Raw genomic sequence first — 9,402 nt, 5'->3', positions numbered from 1 at the left:
GTAACAGAAAGGATGGAGTTTCTGGTGAAGTGAGCTCAAGGTTATCAACACAAAATCGAAAAGGGGTAATACAGTAGTAGATCTTATTGTGAATAAAAATTACAGAAGCAAGGTGAGCTACCATGAACAGCATTGAATACATTCAGTTATTCCTCATTCATTATCTTAATTTCTTTGTTTACTTTACATTTCCATTAATATTCAAATAATATTCAAAAGAAAGCTGTGAAAAATGACTGCAAGGAGCTTGATGGGGAGTGAGGAAACAATCTTTTCTCTCACTCCTTTCTTCCCTACAGCTGCCTTAGATTCGTGTTATTGGCCTAGCGAGTGGACTTGATGTCAGCCAGACTGTGTGTCATTGTTCTCTGGTTATCCTCTCACAGTTTTTTTTTCATTTTTATTTACTGTTCCATGCCAAAGACGAAAATTCTAGTGAAAACTGAATGTGGACGTCACATCCACACTAACAGCAAGAAACAGACGAGAAAATACTACAACTGATGGACTTTTTACTGAATAAAACCATATAAACAAAAAGCACATTGCCGGCCGGAGTGGCAGAGCGGTTCTAGGCGCTTCAGCCCGGAACCGCTCTGCTGCTACGGTCGCAAGTTCGAATCCTGCCTCGGGCATGGATGTGTGTGATGTCCTTAGGTTTAAGTAGTTCTAAGTCTAGGGGACTGATGACCTCAGATGTTAAGTCCCATAGTGCTTAGAGGCATTTGAACCATTTTTGAAAAAGCACATTTCAGTATCTGCATACACAGTACCAGTTTTAATAAATTACTGATATAGCAGTGTACTGATACCACGTACTCATATGGAAAATCTGCTAAAAATTATTTCAGAAGTATAACTGCAATGAAGATGCGAAACAATTTACTGTATTTACGCCGCTTAAACCCCTCATATCATTCAGCAGGACATCAGTAAATGATGTCAGTCTGACGCTGTCATCATTCAAGAACCGTTTTGAATAACTTCTTAAGTTGATGAAGGTGCCCTGAAGACTTTTTGAGTAAAACAAATTACCCATGCAAGAGATGTGGTTACATATTTATTTGTAAATGCAACATTTTATCGTATTGTAAAAAAAAAAAAAAAAAAAAAAAACATACGCACATTATCCTCCACAGTGTAGTTATTATAATGTTATCTGTGACTTTTTTATGTAGGGAAACGTCTAAGTAAATCGGAGAGAGTAACTAATAAAAATTAAGTAATTTTGTGTAAAGTTTGCTTTTTTTTCGATATCAAAATTTGACGAATGTAGAAATCTTCAGAACAGAGTTGTCTAGCTTCTCCAGTATATCAAAAATTAATATGTTGATGTTCAGGCAATACTTTTCCTGTTCAGTGACGGTCAGTTAGATCGCATACTTTATTTCTTCTCGGATCCATCGAGAATATTACTGTTGGTTCCTTACTCGTGATTTGTTTTTGACTTGTGAAACATCGGAATTACGAACATTTTCATTCTATTTTTATTTTGCTTGTGCATAAGATAAGTGTAACTAGTACGGGAAACATTTGTCCAAAAAGTCAGGGATACGATATGGGTAGTCATTTCGAGCTTCGACATCTAGAATAATGTAGAAAGCTCTATGGCTCCGCAAAGAAGTGGGGGAGCTGCAACCAGAGATATTTGCGACTTTGTCATAATTAGTCGTTGATGTTTACGTTGTGTCAGCTGGAAAAGTAAACGAATTGTGAATGTGCTATTTAAACCACTAAATTTGTTTACTTTTAGTTCACTATATCTGTTGAAAGTCAGCTGTAGCAGTTTGAAGACGTAAGACACCCACAATAATTCCTGTGCGAACATTATTGTAGCTTTAACGTAATGTTACACTTAGCGTCACAATCGTTTGTTTATGAGTGTTGGTTTGTCAACCGGTTGCTGTGTTTTTTCTGAAGTGTAATTGATAATTCCAACTAACTGGCGGTATTTTAAAAGTATTTGTATTGTAAAAGTAAAAGGTTCATATTTGTCATGCGCGAACCCAGTCGGGCTATTTCATTTCAATAATTTCAGTAACTTCGCGTTTTTAGTGTATTGGATGGAGTAGTTGCTCAACCACTGGAATTCTGGTAATTAGGTAATGCTGATTGATGCTGCTGTAGTGTTTGCTTCATCTTCTCTCCTGCTTGTTGACACCCTTTCAATGTGGAAAAGTAGGCCTATACAGCTTGTGATCCAGGAAACATGACAGAATTGTTGGCGACGCGCAATGTTCTTTTATCAGTTTTTTTTTTCTTTGTAATTAGAAGTTATTTTACGAAACTCCTGTTTCATTTATACTGGAGACAATGGAGCAAAATAAACAAAGTAATAACAAAATATTCCTCAGAGAAGTTTCGGTGAATGGCCCATGGTGTAAATGTTCGCACTAACGCATTTTAATTACATCCGTGCACAACACTTCTTGTAATTAAACCTAAGTTCTGATGATTATGCGATGTAATATAACGATATAAATTTTATAACTGCAGGAGAAGTTGTTAAGTTAACAGGCAGAATTAACATTTTGTGCACTACTATTTACCAGTGATTAAGATAATGAACAATTAATGTTAATGCAGTTAAAGTGTACATAGAATCATACATTGGGTGATATAAAATTTCTTAAAAAAGGCTCTGAGAGGTAATTGGTGTTTTTATTTCTACCATGTCATTTGTTTTTTATTTTAATTTTCTTTTAAGTCAACATTTGTACTGCAAATTTCTCAGTGTGCAATTCATTGCATGCTTTTCTTCAGTAGAAGTGTGTGCACTCCTTATGGCCAATCTGTTTTTAATTTGATATCAATTTATTGAATTTTCCCATTTTCTTGTAAAGCTACATGGGAACGATTTTTTCTCTCATTTCATCTAACATCAGTTTTATGATTGCAGGAAGTGTATTTTATTTTATAATGTGTGAAGTTTGTGATTATAATGAGTATTGTGTATCCAGTTCGGTAGATGTTGGTCATCAGTTGAAAGGAGTTTGATGGCACCTGAAAGAGGAGAATATTTAGAAAACGCTGTTGGTGTTGACAAAATAGGCCATGGGTGAATGGCAGGATTTTAGTGTTCATTGGCCACAATGTTTTGGCAAGCGACCACTCTATGATCTGATATGCTGATGAAATGCCTGATTAGAGGCCAGCATTCTGCTTTTGTCTCCCCTTCCCTCCAGCATGCTGCTTTGTCCATCATCTGCTCCCAGTATTACTCCCCCATTCTTTCTGCTGACACATTGCTCCACCTTCGGTTCACAACCACGAATATATTCTGGCAGCACCTCTGCTGTTCCTCTGCCTGCCTCACAGTTTGTTGTGGGATATCACCTTCCTCTTTTTAACCCTGTAATGCAGTTTTCTTCTGCAGCGGACAGCTGTTTAATGTTGTTTACTTGGTGTTTTAAATCAATCCTGAGACCGCAAATACATGCAGAGCATTGCACTGGTAGAGTGTATCCACAAAAGTGAACTGCACGCGTTTGCAGCTTCAGGACTGATTAAAAATGATAAATGAGTGACATTAACAGCTATCCACTGCAGCGAACAACTGCACCAAAGCATTAATCACCAATTATCATACTCAATTCTTGATGGATTGTTTGACCCAGTCCCAGGAGTTCGACACCTGTGTCACAACTTTGATATTTTTTAAATCCGTTCAATGTAATTTCTGATAGGGAATGTCCCGCAACTGCTGACCTTTTTGTCTGGTGCAATGTGATGTATCTTTGGTGCTCTTGACAACAACTTTCAACATTCCGCATTGTCTGACCTATGTATGTTTTGACAATTTTATGAAAAGGATACATTGCTACTCACTATATAGCATAGACATTGAGTTGCAGACAGGCACAATAGAAAGACCACTAAACACATAAGCTTTTGGTCAGAAGGCGTTCTTCTGAAGTACACACACACATGACCACTGGGCAATTCCATAGTTACGGGTCTTACATGTACACACCTTAAAATCAGGAAAAATAATGTAAGGAAAAATATTTGTTGGATTTAATATTGAAAACTTTTAAGGCTTACATTATATTTCATGTTATAAATGTTGATACTGGAATTGTTTTATTGTTCTCCTGGTTATTAATTTTAAAAAAAGTAGTGTTACGGGTGTTACCAAAAGTAGACCTGGTCCCTGTTATGAGTTAGGGAATTCTCTAATTTCTGCAAACTTGATGAAGCTTTTATTCTTGTAAAACAACTGTTAAGAGGTATTGCCCCAAATTTTATTTTGAAATATAAATTTTTATTTTTTTGGACATCATAACTCAGTATTTATATATTTTTTGCTGTTACGGGTGTTACATTAAATGTTACGGGTGTTACATAGATGCATCAGATTTCATTCTTAAAGGAATAAATCTACCTCTTACAATTGCATAAAAAGAAAAGAAGTATTATAGTTTATTTGGAATAAAAGTACGTACTTAAGAAAACATATTTGAAGGATAAAGCTATTTATTACACAAAAATTTTTGTTACAGTTTTAAAGCACAACTAGGCCAAGATATCATTACTTACGTTTACCTCATTTTGTAGGCCTAACAAATTTATGACAAAAATGTTTTCTTATTATTGATAGGTTTAAAAACTTATTAATAATCTTTTTCAGCAACATGCAACTCAAAATTGAAGTCATAGTACAAACGGTTACCTTGTTGTTTGATTTCTGGTGTTGTTACCTTAGATAGTACTTGACTGAATTTCACAAAACAAACATCAGTTTCATCTAGTTTAAAAAGTGTTTTACTTTTTGCTACTGACTTCAGAAACATTATTTTCACATCCTCCTCTTCATCAACCTCACTCTGGCAGATTCCCAAGTAACAGTATTGAATTTTGGATAGGGTTGGCTTCTTTTTGTCACTTGGAATGTCAACCAAGACAAATAACCCAAATTTTAAATCAGACTTTTCAATTTTATTAGTTAGGCTTAACTCACAAGCACTTCCAATATTGTCCTGTGATTCAGATAGTGAAACAGTCTCCTGATCAGAATCATCAGAACTGCACACTTCATAGAAGTTTATGCATCTTTTTGCATGTAATGTTTTAACTTTGGCCTCCTCAGTAATAAATACTGACACCCTTGTCATTAATGACTCTGCTGTTTTTGAAACCAGCAAATCAGTTGTGTTATAAGGCCAAAAGTGATGGCAGCCCTGAATTTGAGGAATCCCTTGTAAATTTTTCCACCTTTCATCCACAATAGGACTGTTATGCTCCACTGTTACCCATAATACCTTAATTTTAGAAAAATTCTTCAGAGTGTAGTCATAACAGTCAATTGTGTTGTTAATAATAATTTTCCTAGATCTAACAGCTGTACACATGCTCCTCTTCAGTGCACCTCCAATGCCATCCATGGCTCCTTTACCATGTGAACTGGCAAAAAATTCCACTCAACTGTCAGTCCAAAGTCTCTCTCAAAATAACATAGATTGGACAGAGTATATTTGTTTTTGAACTGCCAAGCACAGTACATTGTTAAACATAGGCTCTTATGAATCACTAGAATTTGCCTCAATAAGCAGTTTACTGAGCCTATATAAAATTTAAAACTGAGGTTAGAAATATTGTTGTTCTTGGAAAAGTTAGAATGGAAAACATAAACTATATGTAATCTAAAGAATTTTGGGCTTAATTAACATTTTAGGAGAACGTCAGTTAAGTCAGGTTAATGCTCTGATTAACTTTTATAATGTAGGTGTAGTGCTTAAAGAAATGTATGCAGAGGAATAAAAAAATTAGTTTTCATGCCTAAAACTGTTTTCATATGTAATAAACATAGTTAAAAAAACTTTTCTCATTCATAATAATACCCTTTGGTTATAATTTAAATGTAGGGCCTAGGCCTACTAAAGATGAAGGTGGCATTAAACCTTCCAATTCAAGTTACGGGTGTTACACATATGTTAAGTAACACCCGAAACAAAAATTAGTAGCACCTGTAACAGCTCTAAGAGTGTTAAATAAGATTTCAAAATGCCATGTAATGGTATGATATTGTAAAACATGTGCATAACCTCACTTTTACAGAAAGGTATTGTACAGAACAAATTTACTAGATTACAAATTAAACTTTTGTATCTTTTTTGTTACGGGTGTTACAAGCTGCATATATATTATAAAACTAACAAAATAAAGAAATGCAATTAGCTTACTTCAACAAAACGAATTATTTTGAGCTATAACAATGTTGACTTCAATATTCTTTGCAACAATAGAACAATCAGCCATAGATAACACAACTAATACTCATCTGGAAATAGCATAAAACATACCTCTCTGTGGTGCCATAGAGTGGTGCACTTTAAATGCTTAGTGAAGGTAGAAATTTAATTTTTTCATGTTCATGATTATTTTGCAATGAACAAATGTACTTTTAACTTGGCATTTTTAAGGTTATATTTGTAATATTGTCATTTTAATTTTTTTGTCACAAAGTCTCTTTAACATGGAATGACCCCACTGTCTCTGGCCCCAGCAGCCAGAGGCAGTGGTCATATCTTTGTGAGCTGCATTTGCATATGTGTGTGTGTGTGTGTGTGTGTGTGTGTGTGTGTGTGTGTGTGTTTTGTGTATTTCAGAAGGTGGCCTTCTGACTGAAAGCTTGCGTGTTTAGTAGTCCTTTTGTTGTTCTGTTATATGGTGAATTGCAATTTACTCTTTTCATAATATTATTTATACCTGTCTCGCCACATTGGAGAGTAGTCATGTGGATGTAGATGTAGATCCACTGCATTCTCTCTGGGGCAGGTACAAGGTCTAATTTGTAGGTAGTTGTCATCAGTTGGTGCCATTCATGGGGAGCAACCACTACAGAGCACACCTTCAATGTTTCATTACATACCGTAATTCTGTAATCTGAGGTCATTGTCGATACTACTGAGGAGTGACCATCTTTTAGCTGGTGGGTGGAAGTCTGTCTCCACTTAGTATTCATGGAGAATCAGTCCCATATCTCTGTACAATACACCACCTAAAGGAATAAACACAATGGCATCTTCCTCCTGAGGTTCCTCTTCTATTTCTGATGGTTTTACAGTAGATGCAGGATGGAGGACTCTATGAACTTGCCACTCATTTTAACAGTTTTTATTTTGGTACGCAGTCGTCAGATGTTAGTTAATTGTGATTTTCACTATCAGAGAGGGTGCGAGCCCTGTGTGCCATTGTTTTGAACACACCATTGCTATGTTCTATGTGCTTGCGGCTTTCTGTATGGAGGTATAGGTCATGTGCATCTTCTTCCAGTACATGCTGTGGCCCAGTGTGCTGTTGGCAGAAAAACAGCCATGTGTGTAATGGAGGTTAAAGCAAACCCACATTCTCAGAATAATTCAGTAGATTGCCTTGTGAATTGGCTCATTTGTGTGTTTAGTGTTGAGTTAGATGTGATCCAGGCCCTGTATATACACTTACTTTACCATGAGAAGGGTTGTCAGCGTGACAAGTTACCTCTTAAATTGGCATGCACCACAGTGATGTCATTCAAACATTCAACCCTTGTTGTCACACATGAAACATTGAAGGTGTGCTCTGTAGTGGTTGCTCCCCATGAATGGCACCAACTGATGACAACTACCTACAAATTAGACCTTGTACCTGCCCCACAGAGAATGCAGTGGATCTACATCTACATCCACATGACTACTCTGCAATTCACATTTAAGTGCTTGGCAGATGGTTCATCGAACCACAATCATACTATCTCTCTACCATTCCGCTCCCGAACAGCGCGCGGGGAAAACAAACACCTAAACCTTTCTGTTTGAGCTCTGATTTCTCTTATTTTATTTTGATGATCATTCCTACCTATGTAGGTTGGGCTCAACAAAATATTTTCGCATTCGGAAGAGAAAGTTGGTGACTGAAATTTCGTAAGTAGATCTTGCCGCGACGAAAAAGTCTTTGCTTTAATGACTTCCATCCCAACTCGCGTATCATATCTGCCACACTCTCTCCCCTATTACGTGATAATACAAAACGAGCTGCCCTTTTTTGCACCCTTTCGATGTCCTCCGTCAATCCCACCTGGTAAGGATCCCATACCGCGCAGCAATATTCTAACTGAGGACAAACGAGTGTAGTGTAAGCTGTCTCTTTAGTGGACTTGTTGCATCTTCTAAGTGTCCTGCCAATGAAACGCAACCTTTGGCTCGCCTTCCCCACAATATTATCTATGTGGTCTTTCCAACTGAAGTTGTTCGTAATTTTAACACCCAGGTGCTTAGTTGAATTGACAGCCTTGAGAAATGTGTGCACTGTCTTTTTTGGCGGTAACTGGGAGGGATGTGTCAACCTAGACAATATATATGATCAGTGTGACATGTAAGTGACCATAACGAAGAGCAGCCACAAACTCTCAGCATCAGGACTGTTGTGGTGGGGAAGGGAACACCTAGAATGGAATGTGGATAAGTGATGTCAGGGTTTCTTCAGTGACATGAGAAATATTTATCTGTCACTTGCTGAACGGTATTGAAGAATGGGGCTGCAGCCAGATATCAATTCATGCCTTGGGCTTGTATCCCCCAGGTTCAGTAGGGACATGGTTTGACCTTGTTTTGTGTCAGTTTCATAGATGAATATAGGATTCCTATCATTGCTGTCATGGGTTATTTGAGGATTGCACAGTATTGGTACCTGTTGTCCATTCGTATAGTCAACATTTCGGAGACGGGCCGAACCAGCTTAAATTTGCAGTGCATCTTGCAGGAATGAAACACATTTGGTTGTCAAGAGAGCAATGCGTGATGCCTACTGTGACTACCATAGCAGAATATTGTCAGATGCTATTCCACAACACCCAAAGAAATTCTGGTTGTGTGTAAAGGCTATTGGTGGCACCAAAATTACTGTTCAGTCCCTAGCAAATGAGACAGGAGCTGAACTTCAGGGCATGAAAGCAAAATCTGAAATGTCTAACTTAGTTTTCAGATGTTCCTTTACAAAGGAAAACCCATGAGAATTGGCCCAATTAATACTCGTACCACTGAAAATATGAGTGAAATAAATGTTAGTGTCAGTGGCGTTGAGAAATAGTTAAAATCCTCAAAACTGAACAAAGCTCGAAGGCCCTGTGGAACCCCTGCCAGATCAGGTGAAATTTGTGACTGGCTTGAGGACTTTCTGATAGGGAAGGTGCAGCATGTTATGTTGGGTGGAGAGTCATCTTCAGATGTAGAAGTAACTTCGGATGTGCCCCAGGGAGGTGTGTTGGGGCCCTTGCTGGTCATGTTGAAAATTGATGATCTTGCAGACAATATTAATAGTAACCTCAGACATTTTGTACATGATGTAGTTATCTGCAATGAAGTACTATCTGAAAGAAGCTGTATAAATATTCAGTGAGATCTTGATAAGATTTCAAAGTGGTGC

At 37.2% G+C, this 9,402-nt stretch overlaps 1 protein-coding gene across 1 annotated transcript in view; it reads left to right on the top strand.

Annotated features, from left to right (window-relative positions):
* Positions 1-1,639: 1,639 nt before the first annotated feature.
* The window catches only part of LOC124545168 (regulatory protein zeste-like), a 117,229-nt gene continuing 109,466 nt past the window's right edge, over positions 1,640-9,402 (top strand). Inside the window, exon 1 of the mRNA XM_047124004.1 lies at positions 1,640-1,795. The gene's annotated coding sequence lies outside the window, so the exon portion shown is untranslated. The remainder of the gene's footprint in view (positions 1,796-9,402) is intronic.

This window comes from Schistocerca americana, chromosome 8, assembly GCF_021461395.2.
Source record: "Schistocerca americana isolate TAMUIC-IGC-003095 chromosome 8, iqSchAmer2.1, whole genome shotgun sequence".
In the NCBI taxonomy this organism is placed as follows: domain Eukaryota; kingdom Metazoa; phylum Arthropoda; class Insecta; order Orthoptera; family Acrididae; genus Schistocerca; species Schistocerca americana.
This window is presented reverse-complemented; position numbering and strand designations above follow the sequence as displayed.